The following is a 14027-nucleotide window of genomic DNA, read 5'->3' as shown; positions in this document are numbered from 1 at the left end:
TTTCATCATGGCTCACTCAGGCCCAGACCTATAGGTGGTCGGGAGTTTCGGCACCGCTATTGATGGGCCCATCCTAGCGAGTTTCAGAAAACCAAGGAGACCCCATGCAGCAGCAATCCACAGAGTTAAAGGGGTTGTGCCTTCTAATACAAATATATTCAGCTCAACGTGGTGAATACTACATTCTTACTTTCACCTCAATATTTTCCAAGAGAAAGCATTCTATATCAATTTAAAATGTGGTGTCATTTTTCTGCTTATATTCAATGTATGATTCAGTTCTGTTAAAAACAAAATATTATATGGAACGACAGTATAAAGAAAGCTGTGACAATGGATACAGAGACAAAACGACTACTGAGAGGACCCATCATTTTTAGTCTGGCCCTGCTACTAGCCCCTCGATATGTGACTCTGGCAAATCACTTAATTTCTTAAGACCACAATTCCTTCACCTGTAAAATAAAGTCATTGGCCTTAATTATCTCTCCCATGCCTTCCAGCTCTGAAAATCTACAATGAGAATTTAAGTTTCATGTTTCTTTTTAAAGGTTGTAGAGGTATTATTGACTTCTGGTTCTAGTGACACAGTAAGTTCCTGCTTTGAGGTACTCACTCCCTCTGCTCCAGACGCAGCCATGATAAATAAAATATTAAAAGGGAAAACTGAAAAATATCTCCAGGCTCAAAAATAAGCCTCTCCATGGGCTAGAAATGGTACAGAAATGTAAAGTGGGATTGCATGTGAAGCCACAGGCCTGCTGGGTTCTGGAGTAATGGTAGCTGGGAATTGGCTCTGGCATATTCCACCAGAGCCAGCAGGACTTGAGCCAAGTCAACTGCTTGGTGCCAGTGGTTGAGGTAGGGGACATATGTTCCTGAAACTGGCTAAAAATTGCTGGTGTTCATTGCTTCCTGCAAAAGGTAGCAAATGGCAAGGTAGAGATCTGAATGAGTAGCTAAGCTCTAGTGTTAGTTTTGTTGTTGTTGTTGTTGTTGTTGTTGTTGTTGTTTTAGAGAGAGAGATATTTGCTCTAGGGCATGTGTGCTCACCAGAGAGACAGAACACAAGAAATCACTCCCCCCTCCCCCCTAGAGAGGATGGCCACACCACAGTCTCTTCTCCTCCATTCTTCTCTCTGGATTTTGAGCATGCACAAGCACCTAGCATGAGTTTTAAGCCACCGGGTCCAGGGCTCAAACTGTGGTCAGCTGTGTGGGAGCCCAGTGACATAACCATTTTGCCATCTGCAGACCCTGTGCTAGTGCTCTTTTTTTTTTTTTTTTTGAAGAGGATTTTGCTATAGGCCGCATTCGCTCACCAGTCAGGCAGAGAGAGACAGAGAGACAAAAAGCAAGAAATCACCCCCCAGAGTGGATGGCCACACCGCAATCCCTTCTCCTCCATTTTCCTCTTGGGATCTTGGGCACGCATGCACACACACCCAGCGTGAGTTTAAGCCACCGAGTCCGGGACTCGAACTGCGGTCAACTACATGGGAGTCCAGCGACATAGCCATTATGCTAACTGCTGGTCCCATGTGCTAGTGCTCTTTATCACAATTCCATAGCAGTCATAGGTGTTGACCCAGAAGTTCCACTTCTCAATATAAACCATGAATTAACTCTTTAGGATACCATGGAACCATTACACCAAAATGTTTGCTGCAGTCAGTATTGTTTGCAAGAGTAAAAGGGAAACCTAAATGTCTTTCAGCAAGATTGACAAAGAATTGTTAAAGAATACTGTACTTACAATCAAATGGTAAGAGAATACTATACAAAAATCAAAATAAATGATCTCACCTCTAGAGTATAACACTGCATATAAAAATATGGACAATTTGAGAAACACAATGTTGGGAAAATAAGTAAGGAACAAAAAGATTCATACTGTGTGCTGTAAATGATACACATGAATACAGAGAGTGATGAAGAGAAATGATAAAATACACACGCAAACACATACATACAGGAATGATGGGCACCTGATCCAGAATCACTCCTTCAGGGAAGGAAGGAAGGGAAAGGGATGAGGGATAGTCACAAAGGGGTTTCAAATGTGTCTTTAATATAAACTTTTTTGAGTTTGTGATGGGGTACAATGGTATTGATTATGATGTTACTGATTCTTTTCCATATGCTTTAAATATTTCATAATAAGAAAAATATATTACACTCAGTGGTTTTGTAATATCTTCATTTATTTTTGATTTTTAACAACTATCTTCTCAATATCACTGAAAATAATCTAAACTGAATATTCAAGTAAGTCAAATATGGTCCCTGTGTTCCACTATATTTTATTCTAAGAATGAGGGCATGACATTTACAACACACACACACACACACACACACACACACACACAAAAGAAAATAAGGTCAAATAAAAAATTAAAAGCACTCTGTAAGAGACAAAACAAATCTGATAGGGGAGGTCCTTGAAAAACAGCATGTGAATTAGACTTCAAAAGATAAATAGAATTTCAGTAGGCAGACAGAGTAATTTATGCATTCATATATACAAGAAATATGTACTAAGTATCTCTTTTGCTCAATATAAGCATTGTTTCATTCCATACTTCAAGCTCCTTGCTCCCCTGCTGTCATGGTGCTCATATATATAAGTAGGTGGGTAGGAGGTCAATTAATAAGTAGTAAAGGAGTGAAAGAGATTTAGTAAGTTATAAATGCTATAAAGAAAATATAACAGAGTAAGATAGTGATTTATTGGTGGAGTGAGGTAGCTGTAGCGTGGTCAAAACAGGCCTCTCTAAGATAATTATTCACATTTCACCTGAGATGTTAATAACTCTAGGCCTATGCTGGACAGATAGAAAGAAGTTTGGTGTGGCTGAAGTATACAAAGGGAGGAATGTAGACCAGAGAACTAGTACAAACACAAGTATGTAACAAATAAATGTTATTCCACTTAAGCTTTTAAGGTAAAGGCTGACTTGGTGGCGCAGCAGTAACAAAATGAGCAAGGAATGCTGAATCCACGTAGAAGATCAGCGCATGCCAGGTACGTGTGTGCCCACAATCCTGGCTGGTTGGGAGGGCTGAAGGAATGAGACAACGCAGCATGAGTGTGTTTTCCTCTCTCTTCCTCTCTCTGTATCTCAGTTTCATGAAAGAAAACAATAATAGACAACTTAAAATATATAGTTAACTTCAGACTTCGCGTAAATTTTACAAACTAGGCAACAGAACCGAAATGTCAACTCTGCCTGTCCCTGGTGAATGGCGACAGCAGTAGCAGGTCTGGTGTCATTTACTTGGAAGAACACGTGGACCATCCTTCAGAAGGAAGCTTATTGGAAACAGTGGCAATTCTGTATGTGGTAGTCCTCTAAGAACCAAGAGAAGTCAAGTCCCCAGGATTAAGAGAGCAGATCAAGCGACACACTGGGATTTAGATTGGTCCAAATAGCACAGAGAGAATACTTTAAATCTATGAGTCAAATGCAGTCTAGCAGTTTGGAATAAAGGAGAAAGTGCACTTAGGGGGCAGTTATGAGACAGTAAAAACCTGCCTAGCAGAATAAGCAGGTAGTGGAGGCAGCTGGTGAAAGCTGGTACCCCGGATATCAGGCACTGGTGATACAAGAAGGCAGCTGGGTGTATATTGGTATCCAGAGGGATGAAGGCACAGAAGTGGGCCTGCGACACAAGACTATCCATCAACCAAACAAGACTCTTTTCACAAATGGAGCTAGATTCAGACCAAGTGATTGAGGGGCAGAGCAAATCACAGAATGATCAGTGATAAGGGGCAGCTGCTCAGAAATAGAGAGGTTTTATAATCGATATGGGAAGCCGTATTTATAGGTGGCAGAGAGGAGTAAAAGCAAAATGGACAAAGCTTAGATTACACTCCTACATGTAGGCAGTTATGCTCCTAACCTTATAACAAAGTACTGAAGAAACTTGGATTTCGTTCAAACTATGGAGAGATATTTTAACTATGCCGTGCTCTATACTTACAACTCAAGAATCTTACGTGATAGTTTTATCATTTAAAAGCATCTGCCTCAAGCATATATCCATGCAAAAACTTGTACAAAAATTATCACGATAGCTCTATTTTTAATAGCAAAAAAACTAGGAACATCCCAAATGTCCATCAAACAAATAAAATGTGGTATAGTCATACAACAAAATACTACTTATCAATGAAAAGAAATGACAGATAAATACAAGCTACGACATGGGTGACTCTCGAAATAGCTATACTGAGTAAGAAATACACACACACACACACATACACACACACACACAGGTGTGTACTGCATGACTTGTGCCATTTATATGAAATTCCATAACATAGAAACTATAGTGTCAGAAAGCATAGCCGTGATTGCCTGGGGTTCTAACATAGCAGCAGAAATCTTTTGATAGTGATACGTAGTCATTATGGTGATTATTTCATGGGTATGCACAATGTTAAAACGTATCAAATTGTACATGTTAAATAAGTGCGGTTTATTGCATGTCACCATACCTCAATGAAGCTATTAAAAAAATACCTAGGTAACTAAAATAGTCTTTGTTTACTTGAAGCAGATTGCATTTATTCGCAATGAATTAAATTACAGTATTTTGATTTTTGCAAAATAAATTAGTCATGGGTCTATGTCTATCTACATTTGTATGTATAACTCTTTAATATGCCTTGAAAACAGAAGAAAATTCAAATGTTTCAGATCTAATTTATTTGGAAATTCAATAATCCTAGAAAAAAGTATGCATCATATTCTGCTTCTAATTAATTATTATAGTCCAGAAAAACTATAGACAGATAAGAAATAATGCATCTAAAACTAGTGAATGAGATAACAAATTAACATAAAAATCTGACTTTTTCTAGATGCTTCCCTCCTACTCACCCTCAATACATTACAATTTGGCTTCTATCTTAACACTATGTGGAAACAACTGAATAACTGAAAATCACAACATTTCATAGACACTTCTCAATTTTTATCATTTTTGGTATTGATAAGAACTGTACTGTTGGGACCAGCAGTTAGCATAATGGCTATGTCGCTGAACTCCCATGTAGTCAACCGTAGTTCAAGTCCCAAACCTGGTGGCTTAAACTCACGCGGAGCGCGTGTGTGTGCGTGCCCAAGATCCGGAGAGGAGAATGGAGGAGAAGGGATTGCGACGTGGACATACCCCACGGGGATGATTTCTCGCTTTCTGTTTCTCTGTCTTTATCTGTCTTTCTGGCAAGCACATGTGCCCTATAGCAAAAACTTCTCCAAAAAAAAAAAAAAAAAAGAACTATACTGTTGACTAGTGTCCATAATTACAAGATAGCATGTTTTTCCACCATTTCCTAGCATCACCCCTTGTGGGTTTTTTTTTTTTTCTCATTTTGCTTGTTTGTGTTTTCACTTTCCTGTCATCCTGTAACTTTTAAAAATCGAAGTTCCTAGAATTTCTTTTTTTTTCAATTTTGACTCTGTGTGTGTGTGTGTGTGTGTGTGTGTGTGTGTGTGTGTGTGTGCTCACGAGAAAGAGAACCATTACGCTACCTGCTGGTCCTAACATTGAAGGCTTTTAATCTATTTGTAAAATCCTGTCTGAGTTGCTGAAAGCATCATGCTTTATATAGGAATAGTAACATAAAGAATAATGGAATGACTGTTCAGTGACACAGTGGTAAAACACAATGCTCTGGGTGGCTAACCCGCATAGGAAGGTTCTGGGTTGTTTTGGATTCTCACCCAGAGACCTCCATGTGTGTGTGTGTGTGTGTGTGCTCACCAGAAAGAGAAGGAAAGTGAGAAAGCAACCCTCCCCCATGGGGAACATCACACTGCAATTCCTTCTTCTTTATTTCTCCTTCCTTTCAGATATTGGGCACATGCACATTTACCAGGTGTGTTTCTCAGCAGCCAGGTCATACCACGTCATGGCCATGTGGGATCCTGCTGCCCCAACCACCACACCACACTTGGCTCAAAGTTCCTAGGATCTCTATCTGGCTTTCCGTGTGTGTGTGTGTGTGTGTGTGTGTGTGTGTGTGTGTGCTCACCAGAAAGAGAAGGAAAGTGAGAAAGCAACCCTCCCCCATGGGGAACATCACACTGCAATTCCTTCTTCTTTATTTCTCCTTCCTTTCAGATATTGGGCACATGCACATTTACCAGGTGTGTTTCTCAGCAGCCAGGTCATACCACGTCATGGCCATGTGGGATCCTGCTGCCCCAACCACCACACCACACTTGGCTCAAAGTTCCTAGGATCTCTATCTGGCTTTCCGTGTGTGTGTGTGTGTGTGTGTGTGTGTGTGTGTGTGTGTTACTCATTCTTTGCATGTGTGCCTTCCAAAATTCATATTGAAACTTAGTCCTTTGTGGTGGTATTAAAACACAGTACGTTTGGGGAAATGATTAAGTCATGAGGATGGGCAGAATGGAATAGTGCCTTATAAAAGGACTATAGGGACTGATTTAGGCCTTTTTTGCCTTTTGTCTCTTCCATCAGCTGAGGACAGGCATTTTTCCTCTCCTGAAGATGCATCAATGAATCATCAACTTTGAAGAACAGAGCAACCCTCACCATACAGCAAACTGGCTGATGTCCTAATCTTGGACATTCCAGCCTCTGGAACTATGAAAAGTAAATTTCTATTGTGTATTTCTCAGTCTCAGATATTTTGTTTTATTGGAACAAATTGCCTAAGACAGTCACCTCTTACTTCTTTATTTTTTGAGTGTTCTCAAGCTCTCCAGTGTCATCCATCACCACTCCCATACCCAGACAACTCTCTCCAAGCTCTAGACAAAAATATCCAAGTATCTTATAGCAGACAGTTATTTGATAGGCCCCCTATGAAATATGATTCTGAAGTCAGCCCTCCCCATTTTATTTTTTATATTTTAGAAACAAAGTCTCACTATGTTGCCCAGCCTGGGCATGCCTAACCCCCTCTTTTCTCAGCCCTCCATGTAGCAGGGGTAATATGTGTAAACCATACGCCCCATGGTCCTTTCCCTCTAATCTGACTTAAACTTTACGAAAGCCTTAGTGCTTCCTCTTTTATAGTCTGGGGTAAATTATGTACCCTAAAATAATGCTCCACTACCTTAAGAGTACCATGCTAGGAAGAACCTTGCGATCATGTGGAAAAATTTAAAGAATCACCAGATGAGGTGAGCCTAATAGTACATGCCAACCAACCCAATTTCCTACATTAATGGCAGTGTTACTACAGTTACCCAATGTTTAACCTTGCAAGCTAAAAATACACTTTAACATATTCGACAATATTAAATAACCAGCATCAACAACAACAACAAAATGGGTGCCACTCTGGTCCTCTCCTCTCTGCCATAGTCAGATTCTTAGTTTACAGATCATCACAGCCAGTCAGCTAAAAACGCGATGCCTGCCCCCAGTCTTGAGCTCAGCCAAGCCCTTGTTTCAGTGTGAAAGAGTCTGGTATCCTCAGCTCATATATTCCCTGTCACATGGCTGCACGTGCATGCTCTAATGCGGAAAAGAGTAGAGGAGATGCTATTTGGTAAGTCTCACTCGTCCTGCTCTCTCCACAATTTTGCTTTTGCCTAAGCCACACTCTTCTAAAGTCCTGAGTTTTTTTAGCAATATTTCCTCACCAGCTAATTTGTGCCTTCCAGTCATCCCAGACCCACGTGTCTATTCATTCTGAAATTGTCATCAGTTTCTTTATCTAAATATTTCGTGATTAGCTAAGCAAATCGCTGCTAATTTTAGAACTCCAAACCTCAGACTTCAATCTTAAACCTGAAAAAGTACAGGAAGTCCTGGAACATAGGAGGTGGATTGTCAAGAAAAGAAATATTATCCTCACCAAGTTGGAAGCATCAGCTCCATAGCCCATCCCCTCATACCATCACAGAGAACGCACCTGCTGTGGAACCCCCAGTGTGATCAGAGGATGTGGTGTTCTCCCTAAAAGCAGCACTGGTCCGTGGTTCAGTGTGAGATTTTCTGCTCTGAAAACTTAAAGTGCATGAATACTAAAAGTTTTGGCCTCAGAACAGACAACATTCCATAGATCCTTTTCACAGGAACAACTGATCTTTCCAATTGTCCCTGTTAGTGTGGTGTAGTGTATTTCTTTCAGTTCATTCATTGAGCCCTTCATATCTGAATTCCACAAAACTTTTAAAGAAGAGCTCACCTCCATTCCACTCAACTATTTCTAAAGATCCAAAAGGAAGGAAACCTCCCAAATCCATCTTATGAATCCTTCATTCCAGCCAAGAAGACTGCTAGCTCACTGCTCTCCACTCAGCTGACATTCCAGCTTGTGTGGGAGAGCTAATCGGGCAGGAAGCTAAATGATGCACAAATAGATAAATAAATCAAGGTAATTTGAAATTGCTATCAGGACTATGATGAAAATAACACAGAGCTATGTTAAAGAATAATAGGGTAGGAGGGAGGATACTTTAGATTGTAGGGCCAGGAGAAGCTTCTGGGAGAAAATTAACATCTAAGCTGAAAGACCAAGCCAATCCATGAAGCTGGGGCTGAGTTCATCTCAGCTGCTGCATTTGCAGTGCCTAGCATAGGGTCAACCACTTGGCTGAAGTTCAAATATTCATTGCCTAATATGTTTCCCTTGTGATGAATGTATCTTACAATTGGTTTTGCTGATTTCAAGCTAAACAGATGTATAGTTATCACCAATATCCATCCAAAAAAAGGCCTTCAATTCTACAACTTTGGTCATTGGTTCCTTGGGTTGACGCTCTGCCATGAGAACTTCTCTGCTGCTCCTTTAAATCATCTCCCTTCCACTGGGCTAAGTATTGCTTAAGTCCACTCCCTTCAGATTCACAGATGAGTTCTGAACTCTGCTCTGGTCCTTCCTTCCCATATCTATCTCACCCTCAAATCCCCAGGCTTCTGACCTAAGTAATTTCTGCTCTTGCCTCACTTACCCCTTTAAACTTCACCTTTAATGCTGTCTTTCATGCCACACTCCAGCAGCATTTCAATCACAGTCCAAGTTATTTTTCTAGCTATATGGAGAGGACAATGGGCTTAATGGTCAAAGTTTCAAGCATTGGACTCCATACTTCCTGGGATCCAAACCCAGGCTTAATACAAATTGTGAGACCTTGAACAACTTGTTCGACCTCTCTCAGCCTCCATTCTCTCACTGATTAGACAGAGATGTTAACAGTGCTTGTCTTACAAGTTGCTGTGAAGATTAAGTGAGACAGAACATGTAAAGCACTTACTCCTAAGCACAAAACATGATAAATCAATGATATCACTCTTAGACATCTCTCTAATTCTTCCCCACCTTCGGGAATCAAATACATAACAGGCCTTAATTTGGGAAAGGAAGGAATCATCCTATCTTTGAATGAAGATGAAGTATTGTTAATATGTTACACTAGGGATTCGTTTTAAGTTTCGCTAGATGGTTCATATATTTGCCAAAAAGTGATAGACAGAGAGAAGGAAATTGAGAAATCACCCACCATGAGAAGGAAATTGAGAAGTCACCTCCCATAAGGAATGGTCACACTGCAATTCCTTCTCTTCCATTTCTCCTTCCAGGATTTGGACATACATGCACACATACCTGACATGACTTTCAAGCCACCGGGTTGGGGACTTGAACCACACAATTGGCCAGGCGGGATCCAGCCACCTTAACCAACACACCACTGGCTGGCCCTATATTCGAGATGTTAGTTATTGAGAAGGAAATTTTATTTTATCATTTAAAGCAGCACAGGACTTGCTTAAGAGAGAGCCATACAACAATCATAGGACATGCCCATATTATCATTCCTGGAAAATAAATAAATTTTAAAGTCACAGCACTTTTTAAAAAAGTTGCATTTTGACTTTGCCATGACTGTCACTTGCTCAAGACACTACTTTTACAGGCATGTATGTTTAAGTTTAAAAAATAAAACTCTTGAGTTGTATTGAGTCCCCACAGTACAGTGGTGGAATGCTATTCAGAGGAACCTAGCTCCCACATTACCAAGCCCAGTTTGACTCCCAACTTTGGGAGCCTGCAAAATATGCTGAGTGCTTGTGCACATGCCCAGGATCTTGACAGGATAGGGATCTGGATAAAAAAGGATTGCGATACCCCCCATGAGGGGATGCTTTTTCTCTCCCTCACTCTTTTACTCTCTCAGGCACGTGTATACACTCTCTTTCATAAAAAAAAAAAGATAAATAAGTAAAACTCTCTGTTCTAACGTATGTGGCCAATAAAAATATAAACTGAATTTCAAATAATATTAATAAGATAGAACTCATAAAAGTCACCCACTACTGGTATTTATAACATGAGAACAGCTATCCTTTTTCTTCCTTTCAAGTACAATACCAAAGATTTCTCACAAACTCGATTTTGAATAACTCTTTTTAAGTTCATTTGACAAATAGAAGTTTTGTTTTGTTTTGTTTTGTTTTGAGAAGTTTTTGCTAAAGGGCACATGCCCTTGCCAGAAAGAGAGAGAGAGAGACAGAGAGACAGAAAGACAGAATGCGAGAAATCACCCCCCAGGGGGATGGCCACGCTGCAATCCCTTCTCCATTCTCCTCTCAGGATCTTGGGCATGCACACATATGTGCCCAGCGTCAGTTTAAGCCACCGGGTCTGAGACTCAAACTGTGGTTGACTACATGGGAGTCCAGCGACATAGCCATTACGCTAACTGCTGATCCTGACAAAGAGAAGTTTAACCTTAGCTCTTCTTGGATATATTCTCACCAAATTTAAGAATTAGTCTTCAAAGAGTTAAGGCAAAATACACATTTCTCCTAATGGACGTTCGTTTTAGACATCTATCATTCAAAGAAGACATGTTTTGGCTTAGATTTTGACCTGCAATAGAATTTTTACCAGCACCACTTGTCTTCACCAGCCTCGCTTTTAAGTTCTCAAACTCCTAGCATCCTCCTGAATTAGCATTAGGCCATCCTGTGCAGTCAGTGTTTTTGCTGATCCTCCTGCCACGCACTCAAAAGACTTTTTTTTTTTTTTCATTTCTGCAATCACTTTCCTCGACACTTACTGATTACCGTCAATTGCAAAGAGGAACGTTTCTTGTGTGTTGCTTGATTTCCTTTTTTCCTGAAAGAGAATTTCTATGCCGAGGGGCTTTTCCCATGTGCAGAGAGAACATCTGTCCATTTCTCACCCCTTTAATCTTTAAAATTAGCCCTACTTTAATTTCAGTAATTAAATTTCTGTAATATCGTACATCTTATTTATTTTGCATCTAGAACTTTTAAAACTCACGGTTTTTGCTGTAAAGGCCATAATTAGTCACTAGCAAAGACAACGCACTACATGACCCCATTCCCTTTCTTCAACGACAGGTAGAGTTGACTAATGCTTGTCGTGTAACAAAGATTTGCTGTTACGTGAGAGAACACGAGGTAAAAGTAAAAGTTCCTCTCTATTAAGTTTCCATTTACTATGTATTTTCATTTATTGCAAAAATACTTACTCATTACCTATATAGGCAAGACTGGTCTGGACAATGGATATTTAAAACTTGAACAATAAAGATGCAATACCTTCAAGCTCTCTAGAGCTTAAAAACCAATGGGAGATACAAACAAGTGAAAAAGCATATATATTGTAGACACATGAAGGTAACTGCAACATAGTGCTTAGACTCTGAAGCATTCCTGTGTAAGGCATGCAGCAGAGAAAGAGATTAAGAACAGGAATTCAGTTCCGCTACTTAATGGGCACATTGCTGCTCCTCTCAGCCCTTCATTTTTCTCACCTACACATGGAGATCAACATAACTGCAACTATTTCATGGGATTACTGTCAGAGCTATTGTTAGAACACAGTTCTCAAAGGTCTTTCTCATTTCTGAATGTCCAATGGGCACAGATACTGATCACTTTTTGCTCCACATCATCTTTTTCAGGATTTTTGCATGATACAAATAGAGGTAATGCCTTCTCCAGAACAAAGAGCAAGCACACATACCATCACTTATCATTTCATTCCCTAGGCTCAAGCTCCTCACCGGTAATTTAGAAGATTGCATATGCAGGTGTCACCTAGGTCTCATGGTGTCACTTTTGAGAATTGAGACTCAGGAAACTGGCACAAAATTGCTGTTATGTTACTGTTCTAGCTGGAACAATAAAGTCTTTTATCTCTAAACCAGAAGTTTCATGTCTTCTGCCAACAATCCTCAAACAACAACAAAACTGACTTGTTAGGATTGCAAACAGGGTAAGGTAACATCTCAGACTCTTCACAGTTCTTGGCAACTATGTGAGCTAATACGTGCAGGGTACTTCGAAAAGTGCCTAGCAAACAGTAAGTTCTCAGTAACTGTTCGCTGCCATGGGAGACAGAAAAATGTGCTCCTCCACGCAGACGTCCCTGTCCTCATGCCCAAAATCTTAGGCTATTTGGACAAGGGGAATTGAGTTTTTAAATAAAATTAACATTGCTAATCACTGACTTTACATTGGGAAGAATATCCTGGATTATCCAGGTGGACCCAATAGAAAAACAAAAGTTCTAAAAAGTGAAAGCAGGAGGCAGAAAGAGTCAGTTAGAATGATGAAGTAAGAAAGAGGACCAGCCATGCTGGCTTTGAAGGAAAGGTGCCATTAGCTGAGAAATGCAAGTCGTCTCTAGATACTGGAATAGTTAAGAAAATTTAAGGATATTCTCCTACCTCCCCAGAGCATCCAGTGAGAACAGTGTCAGATGGTCAGATGTCTCACCTTCCTAACTGTGAGATAATAAATTCATGTGTGTGTGTGTGTGTGTGTGTGTGTGTGTGTGTGTGTAGTGGCCATGACTTTTTTCTTTTGAACTTATTTATTTTACATTCATTTCCTGTATATCATCACAGGATACAAAATGCTATTTCCCATCCAGAATACACTGGATATTGGCTTAATTAAGGATATTACCACACACGTTATTGTCAACAAATAATTTTCTATTTCTTGTTTCTTAATATATATATTTTTTTTCTTTTCCCCTTGATTCCCTACTTCTCACCCTCTGCCAGTTCCTATCCTCCTCCCACACTGTCTCTGGTATCTACAGTTGCTTTCTGTGCCCCTTCTTCTTTCCCCACATTTTATTGATTCACAAAATATCTTAATCTAAACACTTTCAATAGCAAGTGCAGCTGATATATACATATCTGTGAACACATCTGACTTTATGTTTAAAACTCAGTGAGTAGAATGAACATACTATAAAGTAGCACCTAACTGAGGCTATATAGTCATTAGATAGGTATTTTTTAATGTCAAGAAAAGTAGTTTTAGCTTTAATAAATCAAAAAAATTCTAAGAGAAATTTCTTTAAGACTTAAAGCCGGGAGAAAAGGTTAGGATTCTGTTTAAACAGTTGGTAAATGAACCTACTAACAGCACAAGAGAAGCTCCTTAAATCTGGAAAACAAAGCATAGAAGAAAATAATTAATGTTCTAGTCAAAAGTCATAAAATTGACAAATAATTTTCTATTTCTTGTTTCTTAATATATTTTTTTTCTTTTCCCCTTGATTCCCTACTTCTCACCCTCTGCCAGTTCCTATCCTCCTCCCACACTGTCTCTGGTATCTACAGTTGCTTTCTGTGCCCCTTCTTCTTTCCCCACATTTTATTGATTCACAAAATATCTTAATCTAAACACTTTCAATAGCAAGTGCAGCTGATATATACATATCTGTGAACACATCTGACTTTATGTTTAAAACTCAGTGAGTAGAATGAACATACTATAAAGTAGCACCTAACTGAGGCTATATAGTCATTAGATAGGTATTTTTTAATGTCAAGAAAAGTAGTTTTAGCTTTAATAAATCAAAAAAATTCTAAGAGAAATTTCTTTAAGACTTAAAGCCGGGAGAAAAGGTTAGGATTCTGTTTAAACAGTTGGTAAATGAACCTACTAACAGCACAAGAGAAGCTCCTTAAATCTGGAAAACAAAGCATAGAAGAAAATAATTAATGTTCTAGTCAAAAGTCATAAAATTATATTTCACCAGT

General features: G+C 39.4%; 1 protein-coding gene across 1 annotated transcript in view; it reads right to left on the bottom strand.

Annotated features, from left to right (window-relative positions):
• The window catches only part of TRHDE (thyrotropin releasing hormone degrading enzyme), a 427616-nt gene that overhangs the window by 201838 nt on the left and 211751 nt on the right, over positions 1-14027 (bottom strand). The gene's annotated exons all lie outside the window — the stretch shown is intronic.

Source organism: Tupaia chinensis, unplaced genomic scaffold (assembly GCF_000334495.1).
Source record: "Tupaia chinensis unplaced genomic scaffold, TupChi_1.0 Scaffold000168_1, whole genome shotgun sequence".
NCBI lineage: Eukaryota > Metazoa > Chordata > Mammalia > Scandentia > Tupaiidae > Tupaia > Tupaia belangeri.
This window is presented reverse-complemented; position numbering and strand designations above follow the sequence as displayed.